General features: G+C 38.2%; 1 protein-coding gene across 7 annotated transcripts in view; it reads left to right on the forward strand.

The window, feature by feature from the left end:
* Positions 1-14,737, forward strand: part of NCKAP5 (NCK associated protein 5) — a 638,109-nt gene that overhangs the window by 116,655 nt on the left and 506,717 nt on the right. The window contains exon 2 of one of the 7 annotated variants that reach the window (XM_058194212.1): positions 9,354-9,463. The exons of the other annotated variants lie outside the window; for them this stretch is intronic. The gene's annotated coding sequence lies outside the window, so the exon portion shown is untranslated. The remainder of the gene's footprint in view (positions 1-9,353; positions 9,464-14,737) is intronic. 7 annotated transcript variants of the gene reach the window in all.

Raw genomic sequence — 14,737 nt, forward strand, 5'->3', positions numbered from 1 at the left:
CCAGAATATTAGATTTTGTGTTTAAGGACGAAGGCAAGGAACTAAATGGAAAAGCAGCCTAAGACAGCTGGTGGAATAGATAGAGCAAAGACAGCGAAAGCTTACAACCTCTTCGCACCCTTTTTGCCTAATCAGCATTTCTTATAATGATCATGGCCTATACATGCCTTGAAAGAAATAAAAATACAGCCAAGTAACCACACTCATGTCTGATAAGTGGGTTTCCCCCCCCCCCCCCACAATCATAATGTGCTTCCAGTCTACTAGCAAGTACAGAAAATAGAAGATGTAATCTGTCAGTGGAAATACTTAAGGCTGTTATTCTAGAAACATGTTTGAAAGAAGGAAAAAATCTGTCTCCTGCTAAGAAACTGTCAGATTGTTTTTCCACTGAAAATAACATTGCCACATTCAGTACATGCTATCGAATGTCTTCAGGATAAAAATGAGAAAATATAATCAAGAAAGACGCCGGAAAAGACTCTGTTCGGTTAACTTTTAAAATGTGCAACCTGCACATTCCTTCTTTCATATCCTCAAACAGGGTGAGTGAAACATTTGACTAGAAGTGTTGTTGACCCCCTAAGGAAAAAGAACCACTTCCCAAAATAAACCACTTCACAAATGCATGGCACAACATAGGAGAACAAACCCATCAGGACAAGATTCAGCAGCCCATTGTTCTGACCTAGGCTTTCTGATACAGTAAAAGCACACAATGAGTCCCAAAAACCCTCTTTTTATTTCAACGGCTGTGAATTCTGCTCATTCTGAGCCTGTTCATTCTCAATCTGTTCATTCACAGATGAGTCCCAAGCAGTTGTAAAGAGTCCGACAGAACTCTGCCACAGTTCTTCTGGATAAGGCTGATAGGCACCCACTTTTATCTCCCTTGACATGTTGCCAAGACCTAATTGGCAATTAACTTCGCAAGGCCACACAGAATACAGTGTCAAAACGGAGCTGCAGTATTGAAACCGGTCAGCATGAACAACAGTTGCTTTCTGCAAAGGTCCACATACCTTTGCTCCTCCTTTATGTCTTATGGGGGGGCAGTCATCTCCAAGCCCTACTCCCGAGTCGTCTCCTTTATTTTAACTGTTCTTGCCTTCTGGCAGCTCTGCGCATGCACACACTGCCCTGTTCCTATGCCTTGCTGACATCAGACTCTGGAGGCTCTGGAGTCCACACATAACTCCCAGATAGCCCTGGCCTCATCTCTGCCTCCGATGCAGAGCCCTCGTCTGAGCCTTCCCCAGACTCCAGGACTGGCCTATTTTCCTCCCCAGCCTCCTCACTGTCCGACTCTGCTGTCAGCTCCGCAGGCCGCAGGCAGACCACAACACCCATCTGCATTTGAAAGACAAATGCAGATGGGTATTTATATGACTCTTTTGAAGACAGCGAAGTCCACATTCTGAGCAGAGAGAACTACTGATTTGAAAGAGGGGTCAAAGAGGCCATCTATGTTAAAACTGAACAGCCCTCTCTCAACAGAGGGAGTGGGATATGATACCACCTATCTCCTGTTTACACACAGTCCTTTCAGCAGTTCCAAGAAGGTACCACACCCATTTGCAATATTCAGAGGACTCTGAGGGCAAAGATAAACCTCCAAGTGGCCTCCATAACTTTCCGGAGTGCTAATGACCAGATGACTGCAAGGAATATAAATCTTTCCATTCTCTACCATTCATTCAGAACTGAAGAAACTTCTTGGGTGAGAAGTGAAATGTCTTCAAGCAAAAACAAAGAAAGTCATTTTCTTTGGGACATAAAGAAAAAGATTGATCTGAAATTGGAGCCAACTTGAACCCTAAATAGGATCAGAGGGATCCCTCCTTTTCCTGTCAATTTCTTTGCTTCTTGTGGTGCTAATCCACACACTTGGCTATCCAGGGAAGTATGTTGTAGAAGAGGAAACAAAATCAGTAAACCTGGTGATGGAAAAGTTCTGCCATGCTACTCAAGCCCATTAAGCTAAAAATGTTCCAAGAGTTGTAAGATGATTTATTCAGGTTTGATAAAAAAAAGAAAAGAAAAAAATCAATTTAGACTTCCTAATTAAAATACACAGTAATAGTAGTTTTATAGTTGGCTTAATCATCTCCTGTACATTATAAGGAGGCATCTCATTATTACTGTTCATCAATTAAATGTGTTTACATCAGCTCATAGTAGATTTGAAACACACTTCTAAAGATACATTGGTGAAATTCATTATACTTAATAGAATCTAGTACAAATTAAAATTCCTTTGAACAAAATCTTTCAACGTTATTGAAATAAATCATGGATGGGTTTCCTATTTCCTATGTTCTCTTGAAACAGGGTAATAATTCAGGCCTACTTTCTATGCGTTATTTTGTTCTTGGCTATAGATAGAAGAGTAGAAAAAGACATGAAGTACACATTTGTATAGATGGCTTCCTCCTCTATCAAAATCAATGAAATAGGCCTCTTGGAAAAAGACATGGCACTCATCCTCTATTTGTAAAGGACATTACAGTTTATTATAGTTTTTGTAGCTGATGTTATTTATTATCTACAGTTGAGTTAAGAAAAAGGAGTACACCCATCAGACTAATGTTCCTTTTCTGTTTTCCTTCACAATTGTATCTTCTCTTTTACTGCAGTTCCAACGGAATGCAATTAACACAATCCTTGCAAAAGATGAATCCTCTACGGTCCTATGGAAAGGGCACGTTGTTGTGATCATACTTTATGACTAACACTTAAATAAATCAAATAATGTATGGGAAATGTCTGTTTATATGCCTCTTTTCCCAGCATTGGTTTTACCACCACAGCGCCAGATTGTTTGGCTCTGGGATTACTCATGGTGTTGACTAAGACCCTGTGCTTGGAAGATTTTCAGCACAAGTCGCCAAATCTGAATCCCATTGTATTGTGGAATTCCTGACAATATACATGGAAAGCCTCTATTTGGACAGGGAAGGACTCCTTAACATGCACCAAAGGTTCTTTTGGTTGGCCTCCCCTGTGTTCCTTGGGGAACTCCAAGACAACATAGGAACTATTGGTTTGTACTTAAGGATTTGCTGCAACTCATACTTGAATTCTCTAGCCACAGCCCTGCAGGAGACAGCGCTCAGTTTTCTGACACAATGTGAGCTCTAGGGCAAAGCTGAGATCTCTATAGAAGACAGAAGTGAAACAATGTGGACATTTTGTAGAGATTCATTGATGTTCATATGAAGTTCTACAGCCCTCTAAAACATGTTTGTGTGCTGTCCCACTCTCTTTCCCTCTCACACACATATGTCACTGTGGTTTAGTGCAAGGGTCTCCAACCTTGGTCCCTTTAAGACTTGTGGACTTCAACTCCCAAAGTCCCTCAGCCAGCAAAGCTGGCTGAGGAACTCTGGGAGTTGAAGTCCACAAGTCTTAAAGGGACCAAGGTTGGAGACCCTGATTTAATGGGTTTATTAATATTACCCCACAACTCCCTTCACCAAAAACCCAGAACTGTCCCAATTAAGTCTAGTCACCAGCAGACCAATGAGTCCACAAGGCACTTGAAAGTTCCCAAACAAGATAAACCCACCAGGCAAAATTAAATCCACAATACAAGAGAGTTCACAAGGCATGATCCAAAATCAAAGCACAATATCAATCCAAAGCAAGGCAGGAATCACAAATGACCAGGAAACATACAGCTAGGAAACAAACATGTTGTTCCCAGCATCACTTCCATCTGTCTGATGTGCTAAATAGCCAGCTTCTGGTGCAGCCCATCAAGGGTGAGTCTTTGTTTTCATGAGTAATCTGGCTGACCTTCTCTGCTCCTGCTTTTTCCTCTGTCCTCCAGTTCCTCCTCCTCATCTCTGACTGGCTGCAGCTGCATGCTTTCTCCACCCTAAAGCCTCAGGGCTATCTTGCTGCATCAGTACTTGGAGCCATTAACCAACTCCCCTCCAGACATTCATCTTCCTTGAAGCTGACATCTGGAGAGAAGCATCTAGGGGAGTCATTACAATTTGTCAGTGCTGTAGTATTTCTATATTCTCTAGGCAGTACCTGCATTTTTAATATTTGGGGGACAGGAATATTCTTATTTCCATATCTCCAAGAGGTTGTCGTTTGCTCTGGTTAAGCCTATCCTCAAAACGACACTATAGAGCACTGCACACCAGAACAACAAGATACAAGAACAGTTTTTTCCCGAACGCCATCACTTTGCTAAACAAATAATTCCCTCAACACTGTCAAACTATTTACTAAGTCTGCACTACTATTAATCTTCTCATCGTTCCCATCACCCATCTCCTTCCACTTATGACTGTAACTTTGTTGCTTGTATCCTTACGATTTATATTGATATTGATTGTTTCCTGATTGCTTATTTGTACCCTCTGACTGTCATTAAGTGTTGTACCTTATGATTCTTGATGAAAGTATCTTTTCTTCTATGTACACTGAGAGCATATGCACTAAGACGAATTCCTTGTGCATCCTATCACACTTGGCCAATAAAACATTCTATTCTATTCTATTCTATTCTATTCTATTCTATTCTATTCTATTCTATTCTATTCTATTCTATTCAGATGAATAATGGGCAACCTTATTGCATTCATAACTGTACAACTTTTGAGTTTCCAAGACAAGTGCAGACCATCAGCAATGTGGCTTCCTTGGGATTTTCTTTGAGAAGGCATAAGCAGAGGTCTCTGAAGATTAAGGTAAATCTCTTATGTGCTAGTCTTCCAAAATGATGCTAAACCCCATCAACACCTTGAAGGTATTGTGAGAACTCAGATACTGAACATCACAAGGATCCAGCCACTGAAGCAAGTGGGAGAAAAGAAGTAGGGTAGTTCAGCTGTGTCTCCCTTGCTGATGTCAAATCTGTAGTCCTGAGTTCCAGAGGATCTTGGTCACTACAGAGTATACTTTCCCCATTCCTCTCTGATGGTTAGACTTAAAGGGATGTCATTTCTCTTTTCCATTCATATATGCAGCACACATAACCCCCTCCTTCTAAAATCATCCCCCCCCTCCACCTGACATCTAAAAATCCTTCTCTTTCTCCTGTTGAGAATGTAAACAGGAAAAGAGTGGCCACCATGAGGTGGTGGAGAAACGTGGTTTTCAAAGGTTTTCTTCAACCATAATATATGGCATTAGAAAATTAAATGAGTTTTAATTTAGTCTACATTGGAAAAGAGTCAAGGATTGATCAGGAAGGAAGGAAGGAAGGAAGGAAGGAAGGAAGGAAGGAAGGAAGGAAGGAAGGAAGGAAATTTCCTTAAAGTACATATTCTATGCACATCTTTGTCCAATACATATTCATAAATTTGCAGGCAATTTTTAAAGAAAAAAGAAAGTGGAGAGAAGGTGGAAGAAAGGAAGAAAAAAGAAAAAAGGCAACTGTCTTTAACAATGGTAACTTTCCTAAATGTATGAGTTTGGGTAATGAGGCAATCTTAATTTAACAGTTTTCTATGTGGTTTTCTCCTTTTATTGATGCCGTTACGATGTCTTCTCTGAATCCAAAATTCATGATTCACCCCATGCTACCCTTGTCCATCTGTTTCAATGTATTTTTAAAACAAATCCTTTACATTTCAGGATAATCATAATGTATCAATCAATCATAATGCAAGCCAACAGATGACAGACAGACAGACAGACAGACAGACAGACAGATGATAGACAGAGAGATAAATAGCTAGATGACAGCTAGATGATAGATAGATAGATAGATAGATAGATAGATAGATAGATAGATAGATAGATAGACAGACAGACAGACAGACAGACAGACAGACAGACAGACAGACAGTAGGTAGGTAGGTAGTAGAGCAAAATTTAAGGTGCTCTGAAAAAAGTGTAATAAAGTGTACTCCTGAGGTCAAGGCAAATGTTAAAATGAAATATGAACATGAGCTGGACATTTTTGGCTTCTATTTTACTTATGGGCCCAAATTATGCCCATGACAGTATTCAAAATTGTCAGTTTGGTGAGGGCAGAACTAGACGATTGGATGTATGGATTAGGAAATTGTTCAGATAGGATTCATAGATATCAGGTATTGTTAGGTATTGTTGGATACTATGGGAAATTTCCAGTTCATTTTGCATCCAACACACTCCAGTCAATCCCTTGTATCTGAATCAGAGCAAGCATGCATGTCAATCAGTTCAGCTACTGTAGTAAAAACTGCAGCTTGTTGTATCTTTATTGTTTTCATTAAAAACAATGAACTGGCAAAGTAGGACAGAAAGGCAGGCCAAAGAACAGAGGGGGAGACATGAACATCAAGTAAGAATTTATATTAATTATATATCTCTAGCAATATGTCAAAAGGACCAGAACTTTCTAGAGCTACTGGAAGCAATACTGTGGCTAATTAGCATGGACACTCCCAAGGGGAGGGGCCTTTAACTACTTCAGTGTTAATCCTGTTGTGCATACAGCAGCAGCAGAATAGAGACTGAAATTAGAACACTGGCTAATCTTTGCTCTGTTCTGCACAATGAAATAAACATTTTAGTGGATGAGGATGGTATATCCAACATCTATTACATTTAAAGCAAAAGCAAAATCAACATGCATTTTAACAGAACATCTGAACTATTTTAGAAGCATTCCTTTCCAAGAATATATACACATTTTAAAAATGTTTTGGGTTGCAAAAGGAACCGAGGCAATGAAACCATTCTCTTAGGTTGCTCATCTGATTCAAAAGAATAGCTTCATAGATGTCACTCTAAAAGGTTAGTTGCAGACTAGGTAGTATTCAGATAAGATCAATACACATTTGTACCATTCCGAAGTTGCTTAAAAGGTGTTTACTTCCCTTACTTCTTTTTCACTAACATAAGATATCACAAAATGATCTTTCCAGACCAAAGATACTTACTGCTTTTAGGTGAAAATTGAAACGAACTTAATAAAGTTTATCAGTACCTGGAAAAATATTCTAGGAACAAATTAGAAAGGTGAATTCTCTTTGCTCTCCAAAAGTCAGTAGTGAAATTTTTCACAACTTGCACAACTTGCAAATTTTGCACAACTTGAAGCCAAGAATTATGGCAAGGAATCTACTTAGATAGGTGACTCTTATGTAAAGAGAAGACAATGAAGATGAAGATGAAGATGAAGATGGAGGAGGAGGAGGAGGAGGAGGAGGAGAAGGAGGAGGAGGAGGAGGAAGAAGAAGAAGAAGAAGAAAGAAAGAAAGGAAGGAAGGAAGGAAGGAAGGAAGGAAGGAAGGAAGGAAGGAAGGAAGGAAGAGTTTCATAGAAAATGTGTATGTTTCAAGGCGCTTGAGTCTAAATTTCCAACACTTGTACTCAGTCAACTTGTGAAATCACTTCTCTCTTTATAATTAAGTGGAGGGTTCTGTATATAATGTATATTTCACTTTCAACACAGCTACCATTAAGTGCTGATTTTTTTTTTACTCCTTTATAACAAAAGTTATAAATTGTGAGAATGCTGTTTTATACATGGAATGTACAACATCCTCAATTATTCAGCCAAAGCAAAATCACTGGGTGTGAACATATTTGGTATTAAAACATTTAGAACTATAAGAAGTACAGGATTGATTGTAAATATTTTTTTTCGTGAACTATGTGATATGTTAATATGTACAGTGACAACTTGAAAACAACTGTTGCTTTCTTTTGCGGCAGGGAAGCCTGATAATGCTTATTTCACATTCATACTTTATTCCTAAAGAAACCTAGAGAGTGCACAACCCAATAAAAACAATTAATACAAAACAAATAAAATATTCAGTCATAGCATCGAAAATGATAAATGCCAGGATGCATTCCACAGCTATAAATCAACTGATTACCATCAAGAGATTGACAAACTAAGGGCCAATCATGCTTCTTCAGAGAAGGAATGCTATAGCTGGAATGTTTTGAATCATCTTGCCATGGGCCATTCCTAACTTGAACTGTTTTCTTTTTGATTTTAAAGTATAAGTTGGCAGGTATGAGGAAGACGCTCTTAATATTCCATATAATCATTTTTGCTGATGCCTTCTCTGTTCCAGGGAAAATAGGATGTCAGTTTGGGAGTTAAGAAAACAAAACAAAACCCCTAAGGTTATAACACCTGCACATTCTTCCATTATCTCAAAAAATGAAGAGTCAGCTCCCTGTCTATCAAGGACAGTTAACAAGAGAATGAAGACATTTGGACCCCAGAGACCTTAGAGAGAAATTAATTGCTAAAGACAACTTTTTTAAAAAAGAGAGAGAGAGAGAGAGATCATCCTTCCACTACACATGCCGCATCTCACTAGGGGATCATCTAATAGCATTTTATCATCTAGGTAGTTGTTTTCGTTGTTCATTTAATTTGTCTTTCCCGACTTTTACTACTGGAGCAAGTGGAGATTGGAGATAGTAAGTTGAAACTTGAGAGCAGAATTCTTCTATTCTATTCTAACAGGATCTCTTGGGAAGCATTTATACTGTGGATGCCTGAATAAAATCTGTGAAGGAGATATTCTGTTATGATGGGAGGAAAACACGTATATTAATAGGAATCTTGTACATATCAAAGCTTTAGATTCTGAAAAAAATGTGTTGATTTGTGTTGATACACAAAAGAGATGGGTCATGCAATTGTCTTATTAGAGATGGAGAAGACACTTCTAAACATCTCACACATGTGAATACAGGTGAGCTTTACAGTTATCCATCTAGTGAGTACATCTGAGCCATTTTGTGAATATCTTCAAATACACATGAACGCCTTTGCCATAACACAACTTTGAAATTTTCAAAGTGTTTTCCTTCCTCCAAGTAATCACCAGTTCAGCTAGCTAAACTGCATCTAAAGCAAATAGATGTTAAATGGCAGACCAGCTGATTTCTGATGGAAATGGGCAGTAGCAGCTAAAAAAAAAGGGCAAAACAAAACCCTTTCGTTCTTAAGTCACATGCCTATTGTTTTATAGGACAGGTGTCAAACTTGATCGCATCATGTGATGTATAGCAACATTTCTTGCCATTGCAGAAAAGGGGTGAGTGGGGCCTGCGTGTGACGCATCCGGCCTATGGGCCGCCAGTTTGACAGACCTGGTTTATAGGTAGTCGTCATTTTGTCTTGTTTAATTTGTTTAAACAATTGCCTTGTTTAATTATTATTCATAGTTACAACAGTGTTGAAAAAGTAATTTTACAACCAGTCCTGTAGGAGATGAGCAGACTGAGATGAGGGGGTGGAATTAGATGCGTCATTAGCCTAGAGTCATTATGTTCCCACAAATGGTCCAAGTCCAACCCCTCCTGAATTTTGTTGACACTTATTTGGCATCAATTTTGTGTTGAAATGTAATTGATGAGATTCTTGTTCATAGGTTTGAATAAATCTTCCGTACTGAATTTAACGGGTGGTCCTGGTTCTTTGCACCTATGAAATCCTCACTTTTACGACCTTCACAGGTCTGTAAAGCAACAAAAAACTGAAGTAAGTCACAATTTCACTTAGTAACTGCTTCACTTAATGATTAAATTACTGATCTCAGTTGTGGCCTTTAAGTAATGACTACCTGGATATATTAACAGAAAATGAAGAAAAGAATAATGATGGAAATGAAATCCTGTTATTATGGCTGTATGGTATTTACGAACTAAGACATTTTCTGAAATGTATTGTGGAGAACTGTAGGGAAACTGTCACTGTTTAAATCCTTGCATCATTTTCTTCGCTATTTAATCCCACACAAATTGTCAAATTGCTTGTTATAGCACAAGCAATGTCCAGATCTAGTCAAGATGAACTCTCTTGCTTTGTCATAGAAAAGCAAGCTAGGCTGCAAATCAATCAGCAATTCAATTTGACACACTTTTCAATAGCACTTCACACTCTTCTGTTCATTCTTCTTACAGGATTCATCTGTGATTTGGCTATCTTAGAAATGTAGCTTTAGATAAAACCTCAGTTTGCTGAAACTATCTAAACCCGTTTGAAGTTAATTGGTGCACTTTCAGCTCACAGATAGTTAGAAGAGTAGTTTAACTTCCCCAACAGCATGTTAAAAAAAAACCACTCAAACGAGAAAGAAGTAACTGGATACTATCATTTTTAAAAAAGTAATGCTGAAAATCTCATAATTATGACGATTCACTCTGATACTTTGTTTTCTCATAATAACAAGAAAGCACCTGCCTTCAGACTATTACGACCGTTGATAGAAAATGGTTACAGAAAATGACAAGATTTAAGCTTATGAATTCCGAAAGAAATATCAATTTAAGGAGATGATTTTACACCTTTGTGTTTGAAAAGTCCCTTTAGATACCAGTCCACAACAGAATACATAGCTGAAAGGAATTCCTTGATTTTGCAATTGGGAAGAATATTTTTTTCCTAAGGAATCTTGAGAAGCTGACTAGTTCTTGATCAGCTCCTTAATCACTCCTGTCTTTCCAGCATACTTGAGTTCATTAGTTATTACATGAACTGAACCCTGGGAGGGCTCCTTTCCGAAGCAGTCACTTTTTAAAAAAAGAAAATCCAGAAGAACTGACAATTTAAAGAAAATAACCAACCTTTTTTATCTACTCATCAATAACATTTGCTGGGAAAGACGTAAAACGTTTGTAGAACCCCCTTTCAGTAATAATAGAGCCAGTTTACTCCCTTTCTAAAATCTTGTGCAGTTAGTGATCCAGAGAGGTCACCGAAAGCAGTGGAAGCTGATAACTGTTTGATTTGGTGGTGTTTAAACCACCTTTGTACACCATTTGTATTGTTCTTGAATAAAAGTGGGGATTTCATATGAGCGAGGCAGCCTGAAGCCTCCTGTTGAACTCTATTAACATTTCATCCCACAAGATGCTCTGTCTGTTAATGCATAATATAATAAGATAATTTGTCAGTAGATGTGTGCAGAACTTTTTATTTGACTCATGGTGCTTTTTATTTGCATATAAAGTGGGACATTTACACTCAACAATAACTAGGCCTGAAGGAGTGATATTTAATAGGAGAATATAATTATTCCACTCAGGTCATAAACATTTTCTTTAGGGCAATGGGCAACTGTTTAAGGACAAGACTCATAATCATTCATGTAAATGTCTTGAATGTTACAATATGGAGCTACTACAGAGTTAAAGGTGTAAAAATAAGTGCTGTGGTTCAATTTTAATGCAGTATTTATCTCTTTCTTATCAACTTACCTATCAGTTACAGTCAGCAAACTTTCTACTTTAAATGGATATTTAGCCTCTAAACATACATACGGTGTGTTCTGACTTTCAGGTTTGCTTACGTATACTTGAGATAGGTTTTAAGGCATATAATTTATGGATCATTCAATAGTTGCTTTTTCTCTTACTCTTATAAGGAACATGACCTGCCTAAATAAAAGAAATTTGTATAATAAGCCATTAAAAAAAAGAAAAGATTGACTCCTCAAGGATAGAAGAAGTAAGCACTGAGCTTACTTAGATTATATCTAACATCATAAAACTCTGAACAATTTCAGCTACATTGCTTAAAGTACATTATTTCTCCTTTTCTAGGCAAAAGCATAAAATGCAGATAATTTGGATAGCTTTCTTATATACGCTTTGAAGAATAGCACTATTTATCTAATCGTAGACTGACTTTATTGGAACAAATTTGGAGTGGTTGCTAAGATATGATAATTTCAAGAAATCTACTGAATGTATTCCTGGAAAAGGTGTATTATATGTATGTGTAGAAAGGCAGATGAGAAGGAGACATGGTGAAAGCAGATATGGGAGGCAAAATAATGACTACTACAGTAGTGAAGTGGTAGTTAAGTATAGCATAGACAGACTAAGGAACTGTCCATTTGTTCTCTCTTTAATCTTTGAGAAACCTCTGATGTAATCCATGGGAAATTATGTTAAAAGATAAAACCCAGCTCAATTGACTCATGGTAAAGCCAATCTTTATATCCTCTTATTAAGTTGGGCATAATATTCTGGGCAACTGAAATGTCCTCCTGCAGGTTTTTGAATATTACCATATCCAACATCAGATTTTTCTCCTTGTTTAACAGAGTTATAATTTGTCCAATGTAAAAGAATTTTGGGGCCTTTAATAGTGTTTGGCAGTAAAGTTATGGAAGTAAAAAATGGCATTTAGGCCCACCAGAAAGTTTATGTTTATGTCACTGTAGCATTTTTGTGTCGCTGGTTAGTAGTTACTTGTTGATAAAATGTAATAGTAAATCTTTATTGTCAGTGCACAACATATGTCCAATGAGATTGGTTGAGCTCTCTCAGTGCACACACACCCAACACAATACAGCATTTACATACAGCGTTTAAAAGGAAAGTATCCTAAATAGATGAAACTTTTCAGCAGTGTTAACTAAGTACTGTTCTCTCTTGTAGTAGCTTGCTGGAAACCAGTATTGATGTTCTTAGTTCAGGGGTGTCAAACTCGTGTCATCATGGCATAGTCACATAAAATATTGCAATTTTTCCCCCCTTCACTAAACTGGGTGTCGGCATGGCCAACATGTGGCACATCCAGCCCACAGGCCACAGATTTGACACCCCTGTCTTAGCTAAATTGCATGGACTTTATAATTTGAGAAATCTCGTATATGGATGTTTCTGTCGTATGGGTTTGAGTTGCACTGCACAACCTTCAAACTAACAAAAGCAGCGTCACATTGGTTCAAATGAATGCATGACTTTTATATCTTGCGGAATTCCTTTATTTGAAATTGCATATTGTTGCTGAGGATTCAGTTTTGCTGGTTTGTCAGTTCAGGATGACCTTGGAGCTCATTTGGTGTAGAGGCCAAGGAGCTGGGCTAGTGTCAGTCCTACAAGAGATACGGGACCAAGAAACAGATGTCAGGTGTATCAGCAAAACTACTTTTTATTAAGATTGGCTATGGCAACATAATTTTGCATGTCTGAATGTGGTTCTTCTGCTCTCTATTTTATCTTCATGTGAATTCAGGAGCGGGGTATCTGAGATGCTTCTGAGTCTCTCTCCCTCCAATCCCCCTGCAATGTTTATCTGCTCATTGCCTGAATAATGGATTTGTCAAAGTCATCCTCTTTATTCTTTGCAGCTAGAAATGAGGATACCACAAGTTCTAATCCACCCTTAGAGATCAAAGCTATAACTTTGGGAAACCAGGTTGTTGCTATGTTATTGTAGCACTGTAGCATTAGGATATTAGATTTTAGAATTACTTTTTCAATCAGTTTATGATGTTTAAAAAATACCCAAATCTTGGGAGTCGACTATGCATAACAGAATTATACCACTCCCAATTCCACACTCTTCCTTACATTCTTGAAGCAAACTTTGAATGTTGACTCTCATCTGGATCAACCCTTAAGAGGCTCCTTAAAATGCAAAGCTTCTCTTCCTAACGTATGCTTGCTAACTACCCCGTGGCAATGATTTGAGGCAGGGTTTTCAATGGCTCTTTAAAACTTTGAAGTACAGTTTTTGATCTGTACATTTGGGTTAGTCTCAAAGTAATTGAGGAGAGATTTGGTCTTCCTCTAAGGCACTGGTGGGTTTATCTGCTAAGGGTTGGAAGGTAAAGGATCTTGAGATTTCTTCAGTGCAGCTCTAACAAATAACTGCTTCAGGAAACAATGTGCAAAGCATCTCACTTTCACCCCCAAACCCAGATAACAGCTTCAGAAGGACTTTAGCATTCTTGGACATAAGGCAATAGACAGTACCGATCAGTTCTTTCTTACCTCTTTTGATTAAACAATCTGGAACTGAAAGGTCTTTTGGAAAAGGATTCATGGCGTTTCCAGAATTCACTGGGCGTTTTAAAACAAATAAAATGGTATGCAGTTTGTTGAAGTTGATGGTCTCATTTTCTTCTTGCTAAAGTGATAGAAGGTCCCTTGCATCAGGTAGATATTTGCTACAAAATATTCATTATGTCCTGCTTTGTAAATGTTTTCCCTGTATTCAGGAACTTGTTTGTGGCAGAAGCTCGCACACATGGCACAGTTAGATTACTTATTCTATTGCAGACAGGATAAACGACACAAATGGTCCAAAGGCTGAACACAGCAACAAACACACACACACACACACACACACACACATACAGAGCAACATTTTAGGGTGATTTTTAAGATGGCTCCAATATTGTGGATGAAACTAAGCTAAAGGTCGGGAGGCCAATCCAATGGACAATCAGTTTGTGCTAATTAGGCTGTGCTGAAGCTGAAATGGGCTGTTTCTTTTTGCTGCTTGCTGCAAGGAGGTAAATTGCTGGGAGGCAGAGGCCAAAGGGTGGGGACCAGTGTGTGGGCGGGGCTACATTTGGTATATAAGACACACCCAAATTTTCACCCCCTTTTATGGGGAAAAAAGGTGCATCTTATACTCTGAAAAATACGGTAATTTAATATCAGATATAAAGAATGGTGAGGAAGAATGGCTTTACAGAAATTATCCATACAGATATTCTGTAAAATATGCTCCAGTTAATTCTATGACTTACTTTTATAGATAAACCAACAGCAAATCAGGCAGAAAGCTGAAGATGGTTGAACTGATGGTAAATTTAGCATGATAGCTTTTTCTAGGTCTCTACAAGTGGCACTGTCTGGACTAAGTAGAGTTAGGCTAGGTCTATAGTTGGATGGGGGACCACTTAGGAATATTAGGTTTGAGAAGGAAGGAAGGAAGGAAGGAAGGAAGGAAGGAAGGAAGGAAGGAAGGATCCAGTAGCAAGTGACATCTGAATTAATACCAGAAAAAATA

The sequence above is a fragment of the Ahaetulla prasina genome, chromosome 1 (assembly GCF_028640845.1).
Source record: "Ahaetulla prasina isolate Xishuangbanna chromosome 1, ASM2864084v1, whole genome shotgun sequence".
NCBI classification, from domain to species: domain Eukaryota; kingdom Metazoa; phylum Chordata; class Lepidosauria; order Squamata; family Colubridae; genus Ahaetulla; species Ahaetulla prasina.